At 44.9% G+C, this 17,985-nt stretch overlaps 1 pseudogene; it reads right to left on the bottom strand.

Moving 5' to 3' along the window:
• Positions 1-692: 692 nt before the first annotated feature.
• Positions 693-17,985, bottom strand: part of LOC147119348 (uncharacterized) — a 36,036-nt pseudogene continuing 18,743 nt past the window's right edge.

The raw sequence follows: 17,985 nt of genomic DNA on the forward strand, positions 1-17,985 counted from the left end.
CTCTCTGTCTGCCTAGCTCTCTGTCTCTGTCTCTCCCTTTCTCTCTCTCTTTCTGCCTCGGTGTCACTCGCTCTGTTTAGGTCGGTGTCTTTCTCTGTGTTTAACTCGGTGTCTTCCTTTCCCCCTCTCTCTCTCTCTCTCTCTCTCTCATTAAGGAGAAAAGAGAAAAATTACCTAAATCAATTCAATGCTCGGCATCATTCAGTTCCCACCACAGTCAATGAGCTCCATTACTAGTCGAAGCCTCAAGACTACGAGGGACGTGATAAGTGGACAGCCCTCGGCACCAGTGAGATATATTTTAAAATGTGACCTGGCGGATCCTCACCACACCCCGGACATTCACTTGTAGAGATCGATCCTGTTACTGATCCCAGAGTCAGGAATGAGCTAACACTGGGGGTGGAAATGTCTGAATTTGATCGTGGGTTAAAAAGGTTGAGAAATTCAATGTATCCCAACACTGACAGCAATAAATTTAACTGGAGGAACCCGATCGGGTCAGACTGTATTTTCCCATTAATTTGCTCTATAACCTCTGGGAGAGTCAATCACCGGTATTTTCCTGGAGTAGACCCTTGATGCCGGCCTGTGCCCTGTTTTTGTATGAGGGCCGAGGGATCCTTATTCACTGTGGCTCTCAGGGCACAGTAATACACGGCGCTGTCTGTGATCTTCAAGCCTTTCATAGATCAGTGAAAACTGCCTTGTGTCCGGTTGAGATTCCCGCGGAAGTGTTCAAAGCCCAGAGCCGTCTCTTTATTCCCATAATTATCAGCTCTGAGCAGATACTGAGGGGCTTGGTGGGGATACTGGCGATACCAGAAGAAGCCATAGTTTGCAGCTGATCCCGATACAGAGTAACTGCAGGTTATTGCTGAATCTTCACCCTCTGCTGATCTGACTCTTTGTTCTGACTGGGCCACCGAGTCTCCGTTACTCATCTCTGAAAATAAACAGCGGGCACACAGCGGGTTGGATAGAGCAACAGAAAGAGAATGAATTGTATGAGATTTGAGGATATTGTAGGAAGGTTCCAATAATCACCGACTTGTGATCAGGACAATAACCAGAGTCAGGCAGAGTTTCACCTCCATGGTTCCAGTCTGAACGCCGCAAACGAGAGACTTTGATTACTGCCTGTACTGAAATAGATGAAACTGAAACAACGTGGGGATCTGATCAGATCGACTGGAATTTCTTCTGCCCGTCGATTTGTATTTCTCTAAATAGCCACTTCCTGCAGATGGGAATCATTATCTTTTTCAAGTGATTGGAGAGCGCCCTCCTGTGGACAATACGAGCATGACACAGTACTTTGGAAATACATACACTTACATGTAAACATAAAATAAATATACACAGACATACGCACACATAGAAATGTACACACAGATATATACACAAAACAATACACACACAGTCATATACGCACAGGCATTTGCACGGCACAGGCATTTACACGCACAAAGGCATATACACACATAATAATACATACAGGCAATTTTTAATTCATTCATGGGATGTAGACGTCGCTGGCAAGGCCAACATTTATTGCCCATCCCTAATTGCCCTTGAGAAGGTGGTGGTGAGTCAGATACACACAATAGTTGATATATTATGGAGTTTATTCGTGTATAGTCAGCTGAGGTGTTTAAGATGAAAGTCCTTTAACAGCTTATCAGGGCAGTGGTCACCATACACGCCTGACATAGATCATTGGCTACACAGATACACAGAAACACGCACAGAGAGATAACCACACACCGACACAGACACAGACTAAAAATTTGGAGAGTAACCAGTCCTTAATGTAAAATTCTGATGTAGTGACATTGCCACAACATCGTGTTAAAACTTCCATTTCTATCAAATGAAACATTTTTCGTCAACAAGAAAACCCTAAAATCGATTCCTCATTAAGCATGAACATCGATTTCTGAGCAAGGTTAAAATGACAGTCCTTTTGAAGAATAAACGGCAATCGAACTTCCGAGCAGTTCTGGGATGTGTCCAGGACATTGTGGGTGAGGCTGGTAACGGCCAGACAGCATCCTACCCATTCCCGGGATCGGATGATCAGATGTCCGGGGGCCTGTATGCCGGGGCTGCGGGCAGTGATGATGAACACAGACAGCGACAATGATCACCGGCAGCTTATTGAAACCAGGCTCTTGGTTTGATTCAGGAAATGACGGGTGCTCCGTGTGCTGACAGAAACACGTCAAATTCTCCCCTTCAGTCCGAGAGCTGCAACTGTGAGGAGGCACCGGGTGAAGTGTGTGCTCCCAGTGTGGGGAGACTGCGGCCTTTATGGAGTTTGGGGTTTTCGTGGTTTGGAGCCTAACAACGTTGTTATTTGGTTGGTTTATTTATTTATACATTTGTGTCTGTCTGTCCATTCCACGATTGATACAACTGTCTTCCATTCATCGATCTCTAGATCAGTCTAGTTGTCTGTCTATCTGGCTCGCACTCTGTCTCCGTCCCTCTCTCTGTCTCTCCGTGTCTCTCTCTATTTCTCTCTCTCTGTCACTCTATCACTCTCCTTCTCTCTCTCTCTCTCTGTCTATCTGTCTGTCTCTCTCTCTTTCTCCCTCTTTCTCTCCCTGTCTCTCTCTGTCTCCCTGTGTCTCTCTCTCTCTCTCTCTTTCGGTCTCTCTCTCTCTGTCTGTCTCGCTCCTTCATTCTGTCTGTCTCTCTGTCTCTGTCTCTCTGTCCTTCGCTCCCTGTTTCGCTATCTCTGTTTATCCAACTTTCTATCTATCTTTATACAGTCATTAATATATTGCGTTATCTCTCTTTCTCTTTGTCTCCCTGTGTATACACAGAGAGACAGACAGATATATTCTTAATGAAGGAGAAATATATTATCTGTTCTTCATTCAGTGTCCTTGGTAATCAGGAATGTTTTCTGTAGGACTGAGTTCTAGACACCCGGTCAGGCAGTGGCCAACAGAAGCTCAATATCCGGAAGGAACGTCCATCAGCATTAATTGCAACTATTCAACTTCTGAACTCACCTCTTACATGGAGATTTATCGTCAGAACCAGAGCAAGGCACCCACTCTCGTAATTCGAAGACCTTCATTTGGAAAGGACGAAGTCGAAAACTATCAACTGACAGCGCCGTGTACTACTGTGCACTGAGGCCCACAGTGAGAAGGGCCTCGGGACACCTCGTACAGTAGCCGTGTTCTGTGAGATCAGCTCAAAGGAGATACTTTAAACCCGCCCACCAGGTGGCGCTGTCAGAGCCGCCGGTAACCGCCGGTCACCTTACATCAACCAATACTGACTGAGACTTTCTCAGCATAAATTAAGGTGACATTTATTTTTATCTCATATTTCTGCTCATTAATGATAGACAAACCCTTACAGTTTAATAATTTCACAAGTTAGTTAAGTATAATGAGCTGTGCGCTTCCAGAACATTCGAATCGGTTGCCATTTTGTTCTATTCCCCACCGCTTGCTTCAGCTCCTGGTTTTAACCCACTTCACTGATGAAGAATTCGGTCAATTTGATTAATATAATAATTCTGCAATCCCTGTGGTGAGCCTGCTTGGCCCGAATTTTTATGAATGTGAAAGTAGCGCAGCCCTTATAGCGATGCAGAGTTCTGTACTTTCCGAAGGGGATATAAGAACATAAGAACATCAGAAATAGGAGCAGGAGTGGCCCATTTGGCCCTTCGAGCCTGCTCCGCCATTCAATAAGATCAAACCCAATATTCTACCTCATCTCCACTTTCCTGCACTACCCCCAAATTCCTTGATTCCCTTAATATTCAAAAATCTATTGATCTCTGTCTTCAATATACTCAACGACTGAGCCTCCACAGCCCTCTGGGGTAGAGAATTCCAAAGATTCACCGCCCTCTGAGAGAAGAAATTTCTTCTCAACTCAGTCCTAAATTGTCGACCCCTAATTCTGAGACTGTGACCCTGGTTCTAGACTCCCCAGCCAGGGGAAACATCCTCCCTGCATCTACCCTGTCAAGTACTGTAAGCATGTTGCATGTTTCAATGAGATCACCTCTCATTCCTCTAAATTATAGAGAATAGAGGCCTAGACTCCTCAATCTCTCCTCAGACGACAATCTCCCCATCCCAAGAACCAGTCTGGTGAACCTTCGTTGGACTCCCTCAATGGCAAGTATATCCTTCCTTAGGTAATGCAGCCAAAACTGTACACAATACTCCAGGTGTGGTCTCACCAGGGACCTATATAATTGCAGTAGGACGTCTTTACTCTTTTACTCAAATCCTCTTGTAATAAAGGTCAACATATCATTTGCTTTCTAATTGCATGCCTAACCTGCATGTTAACTTTCAGTGATTCATGTACAAGGACACCAAGCTCCCTCTGAACACCAACATTTCCCAATCTCTCACCATTTAAAACATTCCCTTCTTTTCCATTTTTCATACAGAAGTGAATAACTTCACATTTCTCCACGTTATATTCCATTTGCCATGTTCTTGACCACTCACTTAGCCGGTCTATATCCCCTTGAAGCCTGCTTGCATCCTCCTCACAACTTACATTCCCACCCAGCTTTGTATCAACAGCAACCTTGGAAATACTTCATTTGGCCCTCTCATCCAAATCATTGATGTAAATTGTGAATAGCTGAGTCCCAAGCACAGATCCTTGCCGTACCCCACTAGCTACAGCCTGCCAACCCGAAAATGACCCGTGTTCTACCTTATAATTGCAGGAGTTTGTTTTGTTGCCGCCAGTAGGTGGCAGTAAAGGGAAATGACCAGTAGGGTCACTCAACAGGAAGTAGTATAGTGATAGCAAACAAGGAGGTCACACCACAGCATGGAATGTGCTGCAAGTTAATCCTTTGTAATCTTACATCGTTATGCCTTCGAAAGCATTGCCTGTGAGTTGAATGGTTTCATTACATATTCATGTTTAAATGTTAGTTATATCTCATGTATGTAACAAGGTGCATTTCTTTCTTTTGTCTTTCTCAGTTTTACTCCAACCCAATGCAACTGATTTGTATTGTTTCATTGACCTCATGCAAGTGTGGCATTATTAAACACCGGAGCTTGGACGCTACATCCTGACTCCCATGTCGTTATTGAAAGTAGTTTGGTTGGCTGTCTAACTGCATACAGACACATACACGTAGGGAGGACAGTACAGTAAAAAGGCAAGGCATCAGCTGGCGCAACAAGCAACATTCGCAGTGCAGCACGGTGCAATCATGGACGGCAAGAGCTTCCAAGACAAGCAGAGATCTGTGACCAGCTCAAGAAGCACACGCTCATCTAGATCATCAACTGCCAGTGTAGTAGCAGCTAGAGCCTGGGCTAAAGCTAAAGCAGCACAGGCTCGCGTGACCTTTGCTAAACAGGAACTGGCTGTGAAGAAAGCGAAGGTCCAACTACAAGCAGAGGCTGCTACATTGGATGCCACGTTGGAAGCACTACACATTGAGAAAGAAGCAGCTGCCGCTACTGCTGAGTTGGAGATATGGGAAGCGGCACTAGAAGCAGAGGTGGGAGAGCACCACAGCATTGCTCGTCCTGCATCACCTCAAAGCACTGAGAGGCGGACAAGTGACTATGTCCAGTAGCAGGCTAGGACATGCACAGACCTCTCCTCCTTCCCAAACTTTGAACCATTGCATGAGAACACGGAATTGCCATCACCAGCCCAACATGAGGTCACTCAGGTGGATCATTCACGCTACACTGATGACGACCCCTTCCTTGTTATTGACGACTGGTCACACGAAGGAGAGTTTGCAGTGCTCCCAAAGAAACCTGTGCCTCAATCCGCCGCTCCGAACCACTTGGAAGGTACTTATGCCAAAATTCCTCACATTAAAAAAGAGCCCTTTTTAAAGGCTAGAACAGGTCATCCGGCATGGCAGTCTCCCATCCAATCACAGCCCTTCCGATGTGATCATACTCTGGCAACCCATGCACAGACTCCTAATATGACAGCCATTGCCCAATATTTGGCACGTAGAGAACTTGTAAGGACAGGTCTCACAAAATTTGAGTTTTAGAGCATGGCAGTCATCCTTCCTTAATGCCACAGGCGGCTTGAGCCTGAGTGCTAGTGAGGAGTTGGATTTATTGTCATTATGGCTGGGCAAGGAATCGTCAGAACATGCCCGTAGGATCCGGCTTGTGTACACAAATGTCCCAAGCACAGCCCTTAGAATGGTCTGGGCAAGACTCAGGGAGTGTCACTGCGCTCCTGAGGTGATAGAGAAAGCCTTCTTCAGTAAACTGCAAAACTCTCCTAAAATAGGTAACAGCGACTACCTTAAGCTTAGAGAACTCGGAGACCTGTTAATGGAGTTACTGGCAGCCAAAACAGACGGATACTTACCTGGGCTCACCTATTTAGATACTGCTCGTGGCATCAACCCAATAGTGGAGAAGTTGCCCCACCCTCTCCAAGAAAAATGGATCAACGTAGGCTCAAAATTCAAAGAAGACAACCACATGCGGTTTCCCCCATTTTCCTTCTTTGTGAACTTTATCTGCAGAGAGGCCAGAATTAGAAATGACCCAAGCTTTGCCCTGTCCAGCTATTGTAGTGGACCCTCAAAGTATGAGAAGCCCATGTCAAAGTACATAGGCACAGGAATGCCTATATCTGTGCATAAGACGGATGTCACTGCAAAGACCGACATCAGCATAGATGCAGCAAAGAATGAAGACGATCCCAGAAAACACTGCCCCATCCATCATAAGCCTCATCCGCTCGCAAAATGTAGAGGCTTCAGAAACAAGACCATAGATGAGCGCAGAGTCTACCTCAAAGATAATGGGATATGTTTTAGGTGTTGCGCCTCCATTTCCCACACTGCGAGAGACTATAGGGTAGCATTGAGATGCAGAGAGTGTGAGAGTGACCGCCACAGCACAGCTATGCACCCAGGTCCTACCCCCACAACGGAAAAGCCAACCATCAAAAACTCTGAGCCCGGAGATGAGAGAAAGGCAACCCTTACCACTGCACCAACGGTGAGCTCCACATGCACTGAGGTGTGTGGCCAAGGCCTCACAGGACGATCGTGTTCCAAAATATGCCTTGTAAGAGTCTACCCACAAGGACAGCGTGACCACTCAGTTAACATGTACGCAATACTCGATGACCAAAGTAACAGGTCACTCGCACGGTCAGACTTTTTTGACATATTTGGTGTCGAGAGTAGCCCAGCCCCTTACTCACTGAAAACCTGTGCCGGACTCTTGGAGATGGCAGGAAGGAAAGCAGAAGGGTTCTGTGCCGAGGCAGTGAGTGAAGGGGTGAGCATAGACTTACTGCCACTGATAGAGTGCAGTGAAATCCCGAACAACCGATCGGAGATACCAACGCCTGAGACAGCACTTCACCATGCCCACCTAAAGCCCATAGCATCACGCATCCCAGCATTGGATCCAAAGGCCCAGATTCTCCTCCTGCTCGGGAGAGCTGTGGTGAGGGTGCATAAGGTGAGAGAGCAAGTTAACGAACCACATGATGCCCCCTTTGCCCAAAGACTCGACTTAGGTTGAGTGCTCGTGGGAGAAGTGGGCCTAGGCCAAGCTCACAAGCCCAATGTAAGCACCTTTAAGACCAACGTGCTAGAAAGTGGACGACCCTCTTTCCTCACTCCCTGCCCAAGTCACATCCACCCGAAAGAGAGAGCGAGCTACGGCGGGGAGCAACAAGGTGATTTCTCTCACACAGCATGGAGGTGCTCGGCTGACACCAGAGCTGTCGACAAACTGGGGCACACCGTGTTTGAAAAGACAAAAGATGGTAACAAAGGTGCTCTCTCCTTCGAAGACAAAGCTTTCATGAATATTATGAAGAAAGAATTTCACAAAGATGAGGCGAACAGCTGGGTTGCGCCTCTCCCCTTCAAGGTACCCTGGCTTCTTCTGCCTAACTATCATGATCAGGCACTGTCATGCCTCGCATCACTGCGGCACACATTAGATAGAAAGCCCGAAATGAAGGAACAGTTCATTGCCTTCATGGAAAAGGTTTTCGAGAGTAACCATGCTGAATTAGTACCTCCACTCAAAGAAAGAGAAGAGTGCTGGCATCTCCCGATTTTTGGAGTTTATCACCCCCAGAAACCTAGTCAAATAAGAGTAGTTTTCGACTCCAGCGCTCAGCACTGTGGCATCTCACTCAACAACGTTCTGCTCACGGGTCCAGACCTAAACAACACCCTCCTTGGTGTGCTGATTCGCTTTAGGAAAGAGCTCGTAGCAGTAACCACAGACATCCAACAGATATTCTATTGCTTTGTGGTGAGAGAGGACCATAGGAACTATCTGAGATTCTTCTGGTATCGCGACAACAACATGTCAAAGGACATCACTGAATACAGGATGCGGGTCCACGTTTTTGGCAACAGCCCCTCCCCTGCAGTCTCCATCTATGGGCTCAGAAGTGCAGCCAAAGAGGGAGAACACGAGCATGGAAAAGACACAAGACAGTTTGTGGAGAGACATTTTTATGTGGCTGACGGCCTTATATCCTTACCTTCAGAAGCAGTAGCGATCAACCTGCTGAAGTGAACTCAAGCTTCATTAGCACAGTCCAACCTGAGGCTGCACAAAATTGCCTCAAACAGTGTAGCAGTGATGAAGGCCTTTCCAGCTGAGGATCTCGCCAAGGGCATTAAAGACTTAGACCTCAGTGACGAAACCATGCCAGCCCAGCTAAGCCTTGGTTTACGTTGGGGAATTGAATCTGACACCTTCACCTTTGCAGTGTCTGTAGGTGACAAGCCATTTACATGCCGTGGAGTGCTGTCAATGGTCAACTCGCTCTTTGACCCTCTCAGCACGGTGGCCCCCGTGACTATTCGGGGAAGAGCCCTACTATGAGAACTCTGCACAGACACGAGCGACTGGGACTCTCCACTTCCCGAAGGCAGGTTAACAGAATGGGAGACATGGAGAAAGTCTCTCAAAAATCTTAAAAAATCTTCATATCCCACGCACCTACTCACCAGACACCCTCTCCAAATCCAAATGCATCAAGTTGTGTGTATTCTCAGATGCGTCCGAGAAAGCTATTGGCGCGGTAGCCTACCTGAGATCCCTGGATGATGAAGGCCAAAGCTCCTGGGAAAGGTGAAGTTGACACCCTGGCCAGAGCTCACCATACCATGCCTGGAGTTATGCGCTGCAGTATTAGCGGTGGAGATGGCGTATCTCATCCTGGATGAGATAGATTTCAAGCTTGATGCAGTGAAATTCTACTGTGACAGCAAAGTTGTGCTCGGTTACATCTCCAATGAGTCAGAGAGGTTCTTCATATATGTACGCAACAGAGTTCAGCGAATAAGACAATCAACATGCCCCAACCAGTGGCACTATGTGCCCACAGAGCTGAATCCAGCTGACCTCGCCACCAGGTCAGTGCCTGCCTCCCAGCTCTCCAGTACAATGTGGTTTACTGGGCCAGCTTTCTTACATAAACCTGACCAAGCTGACCATACGGCACAAAAATCATTCAAGCTCATCAGCCCAGAACTAGATGTGAAGGCCACTGTTCAAGGGACGGTCAAAAAGTTCTTCAGACCCATCTCAGAGGTCGTACTACTCTTACCTAAGGAGGACTGAGTGTTATTGATTCCACAGTTCTGCATGTTTATAAGTAGTGGCGTCTAATAGACGCCAGGCGGGGAGTGTTCTGCCTTATAATTGCAGGAGTTTGTTTTGTTGCCGCCAGTAGGTGGCAGTAAAGGGAAATGACCAGTAGGGTCACTCAACAGGAAGTAGTATAGTGATAGCAAACAAGGAGGTTACACCACAGCATGGAACATGCTGCAAGTTAATCCACTGTAATCTTACATCGTTACACCTTCGAAAGTATTGCCTGTGAGTTGAATGGTTTCATTACATATTCATGTTTAAATGTTAGTTATATCTCATGTATATAACAAGGTGCATTTCTTTCTTTTGTCTTTCTCAGTTTTACTCCAACCCAATGCAACTGATTTGTATTGTTTCATTGACCTCATGCAAGTGTGGCATTATTAAACACCGGAGCTTGGACGCTACATCCTGAATCCCATGTTGTTATTGAAAGGAGTTTGGCTGGCTGTCTAACTGTGTACAGACACAGACACGTAGGGAGGAGAGTACAACCCATTTAGTCCTACTCTCTGCCTTCTGTCCGTTACAAATGCTCAATCCATGATAGTATTTTACCACCATTCCCAGGAGACCTAATTTATTATTGAATTCATTTCCTCACAGGTGGATCCCAAGCGTGACAACACTTCCCGCGGCAGCCCCGCCCACAGCTTCCATTTAGTGCTGTCGCTCAGACCCGGTTTGCCTGCCCTGTGCTATTGCAAAGATTGTTGTCGCTGTTCCCTGTTTGACATTGGTTAGATCAGCAGTGAAGTGGGGTGGTGATCTGTATTTCTGCTCCGACAGAGGATTTCTCAGATTGAAGAGTTACAGACTCATGGAGGATCATATGGAACCGACTCTCACCGCTCCTCAACATTATATCACTATTCAGCAAATATTTCCATCCTAGTAAAAATGCATTCCCCCCCTGACTGCGGTAACCCAGATGGTATTATTGGTAAAATAATGATATGATTATTATAAATATTTCATGTTAGAATTGAGCCACCAACACCCACTGAAACTGCGGTTCCTGGAATGTTGGTTGAAGAGGAAAGTAATGTCACACTAAACTGCACCTTGAAAACAAGAGACCATAACACTTATGTGTTCTGGTACATTCAGAACATCGGAAAGCCTCCACAGTATGTGTTTTATCTCTATGGAGAGATATTCTTGAACGTGTTGTCGCCTCCCAAATCCATGTCCATCTTTCCCGCAACTCCATGTTTGAATCCCTCCAATCAGTTTTCCGCACTTGCCACAGTACCGAACTGGCTCTCATCAAAGTCACAAATGAAATCCTTTGTGACTGTGACAAACGTAAATGATCGCCCCTTGTCCTTCTTGACTTGTCTGCAGCCTTTGACACGGTTGACCACTCCATCCTCCTCCAAAGCCTCTCCACTGTCGTCCACCTGGGTGGGACTGCACTCGCCTGGTTCCATTCTTATCTATCTAATCATAGCCAGAGAATCACCTGCAATGGCTTCTCTTCCCGCTCCCGCATCATTAACTCTGGTGTCCCCCAAGGATCTACCCTTGGCCCCTCCTATTTCTCATCTACCTACTGCCCCTTGGTGACATCATCCGAAAATACAGCATCAGTTTCCACATGTACAAGGATGAAAACCAACTCTACCTTACTGCCACTTCTCTCGACCCCTCCACGGTCTCTAAGTTGTCAGGCTGCTTGTCCAACATCCGGTACTGGATGAGCAGACATTTTCTCCAGTTATATATTGGGAAGACCAAAATCATTGATTTTGGTCCCTGCCATAAACTCCGTTCTCTGGCCACTGACTCCATTCCTCTCATGAGCATCTGCCTGAGGCTGAACCACACTGTTCGCAAGCTTGGTGTCATAATTGACACTGATGTGAACTTCCAACAGCACATCTGTGGCATAAGTAAGCCCACCTATTTCCAGCTCCGCAACATCACCCGAGAGCACTCTCATGCCTCTAAGCAGAAGAAATAATCCAGCCTCCGCAATGAGTCACAAGGAACTTCTTGAAAGGGCAACAAAACACATGACTGAACAAGACCAGGTGAGGTCCCCTGGCGGAATTATATTGGTTGGTGATTTCAACTTGCATTAATAATTAAAGATAATAACAGTAGCTCAGTAAGAGTTTAAAATGGCACCAGTTACATTAAAAAATGCCACAGTATATTGGATGGATGGGAATCATGAGAAGAATCTCCAGCCTATGTGGTGCGGTAATTAATATTCGGCATCTGTGTGGTTTCATGTTGTTTTAAACGAGTTTCAATCAACTGGCTTCCCTGACACATGTAAAAAAGCAAACGAATCAGCACGATTTAACCTGAAGTGGACAATATTTGGTTACTGACATCTGTGATCAGTATCCCTGCAATACATCGCCCCATAAATGGGCGCTGGAAACTGCCCCATAAATTGACTTACTGTGTGTTTACCTCCAGTATCTCGACAGTGTTAAAAAGACCAGTCCCAGTGCGAGCAAGCACTGAGTGCGAGTCATCAGAGAGTGCTGTGAGTTTGGGTAAGTGTGAGAGTTCTTTAATTGTTATTTCTCTTTAAATCATTCTTGATAAGATTACTTAAGCAGTTTAAGTAAAGGGGAAAGTTAAATATTTGGGATTCTGTTGGTTTAAGAAGAGTAAAACAAGGTTACACTGCAGTAGGAGTAAATTGGCACAGCAGGCAGTGGAAACCAGTTTTCTAACCAATCAGCAAGGGTGACTCATTTGGCTGTAAACAAACAAACAGTATAAAAAGACCAGTCCGAGTGTGAGCAAGCACTGAGTGCGAGTCATCAGAGAGTGCTGTGAGTTTGGGTAAGTGTGAGAGTTCTTTAATTTTTATATCTCTTTAAATCATTCTTGATAAGATTACTTAAGCAGTTTTAGTAAAGGGGAAAAGTTAAATATTTGGGATTCTGTTGGTTTAAGAAGAGTAAAACAAGGTTACACTGCAGTAGGAGTAAATTGGCACAGCAGGCAGTGGAAACCAGTTTCCTAACCAATCAGCAGGGGTGACTCATTTGGCTGTAAACAAACAAACAGTATAGAAAGACCAGTCCTAGTGCGAGCAAGCACTGAGTGTGAGTCATCAGCGAGTGCTGTGAGTTTGGGTAAGTGTGAGTTAGGGTAAGTGGGGTGTTAGGTGCTCTTTTCAAGCTTTAACTCTGTGGGTTGTAGTTAATAAGGCCTTTCTGGTGCAGAGTGACTGTAGGTAAACCATTTAACTGGTGTAATTAGAGGGATTGATTTAATTTAAATCCAATTAATTAAAGGGGATACTAGTATCTAAAATCGGGCAGAGGGTGTCTATAACTAACAATAAAAAACTTAATTAACTACAAAGAATGGAGCAGGTGATGTGTTGCTGTTGCAAGATGTGGGAGCCGGTGGACCCCATTGAGGCTCACAGTGATTACGGCTGTGACAAGTGTCTGCTGCTACAGGAACTCCAGCTCCGTGTTGATGAGCTGGAGTCTGAGCTTCAGACACTGCGACACATCAGGGAGGGGGAGAAGTACCTGGACTCTGTGTATCAGGAGGTGGCCACACCTATGAAGTTAATTAATTCAGATGTAGCCCATGGTCAGGGACAGGACAGTGTGGCTATGAGTGAGGCAGGCACGGGGATCCAGCAGGTAGAGCTGGAGGAGCCGCAGCCATTGCTCTTGTCCAACAGGTTCGAGGTTCTTACTCCCTGTGGGGACAGGAGCAGGGACTGCAGGGAGGATGAGCAACCTGGCCACAGCACCTTGGAACGGGGGGCAATTCAAGAGGGGGGAATAAATAGAAATGTTGTAGTGGTAGGGGATAGTATTATTAGGTGGATAGATAGAGTTCTCTGCAGCCGAGAGCGAGAGTCCCGAAGGCTGTGTTGCCTACCCGGTGCCAGGGTTAAGGACATCTCCTCTGGGCTGGAAAGAAACTTGCAGTGGGAGGGGGTGGATCCAGTTGTCGTGGTCCATGTTGGTACAAACGACGTAGATAGGACTAGGAAGCCAGTTCTGTCAAAGGAGTATGAGCAGCTAGGGGTCAAATTAGAAAACAGAACCTCAAGGGTAATAATCCTGAGCCACGAGCGAATTTGGCTAGGACAAATAAAATTAGAGAGTTAAATGCGTGGCTCAAAGACTGGTGTGGGAGAAATGGGTTTTGCTTCCTGGGACACTGGCACCAGTACTGGTGCAGGAGGGAGCTGTTCCGTTAGGATTGGCTTCACTTGGCCAGTGCTGGGACTAGAGTCCTGGCGGATCATATAACTAGTGCTGTAGAGAGGGCTTTAAACTAACTAGTGGGGGGGAGGTTCCTAGAGAGCAAATAATAAAAATGACAACAGAGAAGGTCATAGACTTAGGTAGCAGTGGGAAAATTAAAAACCAGAGCGTGCCAGGAAGGGGCAGAAGGTATGGAGTAAAAGGTAAAGTAATAAAAAGTGCAAAAGCAGGAACTAAGTGTCACAAAACATATTTGAAAGTTCTCGATCTGAATGCACGTAGCATTCGTAACAAAATAGACGAGTTAATGGCAGAAATAACTACATATGGGTATGATCTTGTGTCCATTACAGAAACATGGCTGCAGGGTGACAATGCCTGGGAATTAAACATACCAGGTTATTTAACGATCAGGAAGGACAGGCAGGAAGAAAGGGGAGGTGGGGTGGCTATGTTAATAAAGGAAGGAATCACTGTAATACAGATAAATTATGTTGGGTCAAAAGATCAGGATAATGAAACAGTTTGGGTGGAGGTAAGGAATAATAAGGGGGAAAAAACACTAGTGGGCATAGTCTATAGGCCTCCGAACAGTTGCAACACTGTTGGACGGAATATCGCTCAGGAAATAGTTGAGGCTTGTAATAAGGGAACATCTATAATTATGGGGGATTTTAACCATCATATTAATTGGACAAATCAAATTGGGCAGGGCTGCCTTGAGGGTGAGTTCATTGAGTGTATTAGGGATGGGTTTCTTGAGCAGTATGTAACTGAACCGACCAGGGGGCAAGCAACCTTAGATCTGGTCCTGTGTAACGAGACAGGATTAATTAAAATTGTCCTAGTAAAGGATCCCCTTGGAATGAGTGACCATAACATGGTTGAATTCCATATTCAATTAGAGGGTGAGAAGGTTGGATCTCAAACAAGCGTGCTAAGCTTGAATAAAGGGGACTATGAAGGTATGAGAGCGGAATTGAGTAGAGTGGATTGGGAAAATAGATTAACCGGTAAGACGATACATGATCAGTGGTGTACATTTAAGGAGTTATTTTACAACTTCCAAATAATATATATTCCACTGAGAAGAAAGGGGTGTAAAAGAAAAGACAGCCATCCGTGGCTAAGTAAAGAAATTAAGGATAGTATTCGACTAAAAACAAGGGCATATAAGGTAGCCAAATCTAGTGGGAGGATAGAGGATTGGGAAAACTTTAAAAGACAGCAAAAAATAACAAAAAGATTGATTAAGAAAGGGAAGATAGATTATGAAAGTAAATTAGCAAAAAATATAAAAACAGATAGTAAGAGTTTTTATAGTTATATAAAAAGAAAAAGGGTGGCTAAAGTAAATGTTGGTCCCTTAGAGGATGAGACCAGGAAATTAATGGTGGGAAATATGGAGATGGCAAAAACACTGAATGAATATTTTGTATCAGTCTTTACAGTAGAAGACACTAAGAATATCCCAACACTGGACAAACAGGGGGCTATAGGGGGGGAGGAGCTAAACACGATCAAAATCACTAAGGAAGTGGTACTCGGTAAAATAATGGGACTCAAGGCGGATAAATCACCTGGACCTGATGGCTTACATCCTAGGGTCTTGAGGGAAGTGGTGGTAGGGATTGTGGACGCATTAGTAATAATTTTCCAAAACTCCCTGGACTCAGCAAAGGTTCCGGCAGACTGGAAAACTGCTAATGTAACACCCTTATTTAAAAAGGGCAGTAGACAGAAGGCTGCAAACTATAGACCGGTTAGCCTAACATCTGTGGTAGGTAAAATTTTGGAGTCCATTATTAAGGAGACAGTAACAGGACATTTGGATAATCATAATTTAAGTCAAGAACCGCCCCCTCCCTTGTTGGGCTTGCTACATATAACAACATAAGAACATAAGAACATAGGAACATAAGAACATAAGAAGTAGGAGCAGGAGTAGGCCATACGGCCCCTCGGGCCTGCTCCGCCATTCAATAGGATCATGGCTGATCCGAATCTAGACTCACGTCCACTTCCCTGCCCTCTCCCCGTAACACCTAATTCCCTTATCTGCTGGGAAACTGTCTATCTCCATTTTAAATTTATTTAATGTTGCAGCTTCCACAGCTCTCTGGGGTAGCAAATTCCATAGATTTACTACCCTCTGAGTGAAGAAGTTTCTCCTCATCTCAGTTTTAAAAGGGCAGCCCCTTATTCTTAGATTATGCCCCCTAGTTCTAGTCTCACCCATCAGTGGAAACATCCTCCCCGCATCCACCTGATCAAGCCCCCTCACAATCTTATATGTTTCGATAAGATCGCCTCTCATTCTTCTGAACTCCAATGAGTAGAGTCCCAAGCTACTCAACCTTTCCTCATACATCAACCCCCTCATCTCCGGAATCAACCGAGTGAACCTTCTCTGAACCGCCTCGAGAGCAAGTATATCTTTTCTTAAATATGGAAACCAAAACTACACGCAGTATTCCAGGTGTGGCCTCACCAATACCCTGTATAACTGCAGCAAGACTTCCCTGTTTTTATACTCCATCCCCCTTGCAATAAAAGCCAAGATTCCATTGGCCTTCCTGATCACCTGCTGCACCTGCATACTAACTTTTTGTGTTTCATGCACCACGACCCCCAGATCCCTTTGTACTGTAGCACTTTGCAGTTTCTCTCCATTTAGATAATAACTTGCTCTTTGATTTTTTCTCCCAAAGTGCATAACCTCACACTTTTCAACATTATATTGCATCTGCCAAATCTCTGCCCACTCACTTAGCCTGTCTATGTCCTTTTGCAGGTTTTTTATGTCATCCTCACTCATTGCTTTCCCTTGTCAGATGCCTTTTGGAAGTCCAAATACACTACATCCACTGGTTCCCCTTTATCCACCCTGTATGTAACATCCTCAAAGAATTCGAGCAAATTTGTCAAACATGACTTCCCCTTCATAAAACCATGCTGACTCTGTCCTATTAAATTATGTTTATACAAATGCTCTGTTACTGTTTCCTTAATAATGGACTCCAACATTTTGCCAACCACAGATGTTAGGCTAACTGGTCTATAGTTTCCAGCTTTTTGTCTACTTCCCTTCTTATATAAGGGTGTTACATTAGCAGTTTTCCAATCTGCCGGGACCTTTCCTGAGTCCAGGGAGTTCTGGAAAATAATCACCAATGCATCCACAATCTCTACCGCCACTTCTCTCAAGACCCTAGGATGTAGGCCATCAGGTCCGGGGGATTTATCTGCCTTAAGTCCCATTATTTTACTGAGTACCATCTCCTTAGTGATTTTAATCGTTTTTAGCTCCTCCTCCCCCATTGCCCCCTGTTTATCCAGTGTTGGGATATTTTTAGTGTCCTCTACTGTAAAGACTGATGCAAAATATTTGTTCAGCGTCTTTGCCATCTCCATGTTCCCCACCACTAGTTTCCCGGTCCCATCCTCTAAGGGACCAACGTTCACTTTAGCCACCCTTTTTCCTTTATATAGCTGTAGAAACTCTTGCTATCTGTTTTTATATTTTTGGCTAGTTTACTTTCATAATCTATCTTCCCTTTCTTAATTAATATTTTAGTTATTGTTTGCTGGCTTTTAAATGCTTCCCAATCTTCTATCCTCCCACTAGATTTGGCTACTTTATATGCCCTTGTTTTCAGTCGGATACTATCCTTTATTACTTTACTAAGCCACGGATGACTGTTTTTCTTTTACTCCCCTTTTTCCTCAGTGGAATATATTTATCTTGAAAGATGTGAAATATCTCCTTGAATGTAGACCACTGCTCTTGTACCGACTTACACTTTAATCTGTTTTCCCAGTCCACTTTAGTCAATTCTACTCTCATATCTTCATAGTCTCCTTTATTTAAGCTCAGTAGGCTGGTTTGAGATCCAACTCTCTCACCCTCAAACTGAATTGGAATTCAACCATATTATGGTCACTCATTCCAAGGGGATCCTTTACTCGGACATTTTTTATTAATTCTGTTTCATTACACAGGACAAGATCTAATATTGCCTGTCCCCTGGTTGGTTCAGTTACATACTGCTCAAGGAACCCATCCCTAATACACTCTATGAACTCTTCCTCAAGGCTGCAATGCCCAATTTGATTAGTCCAGTCATTATGAAAGTTAA

This window comes from Somniosus microcephalus, chromosome 4 (assembly GCF_052327205.1).
Source record: "Somniosus microcephalus isolate GS21.2 chromosome 4, FLI_Smic_1.0, whole genome shotgun sequence".
NCBI classification, from domain to species: Eukaryota; Metazoa; Chordata; class Chondrichthyes; order Squaliformes; family Somniosidae; genus Somniosus; species Somniosus microcephalus.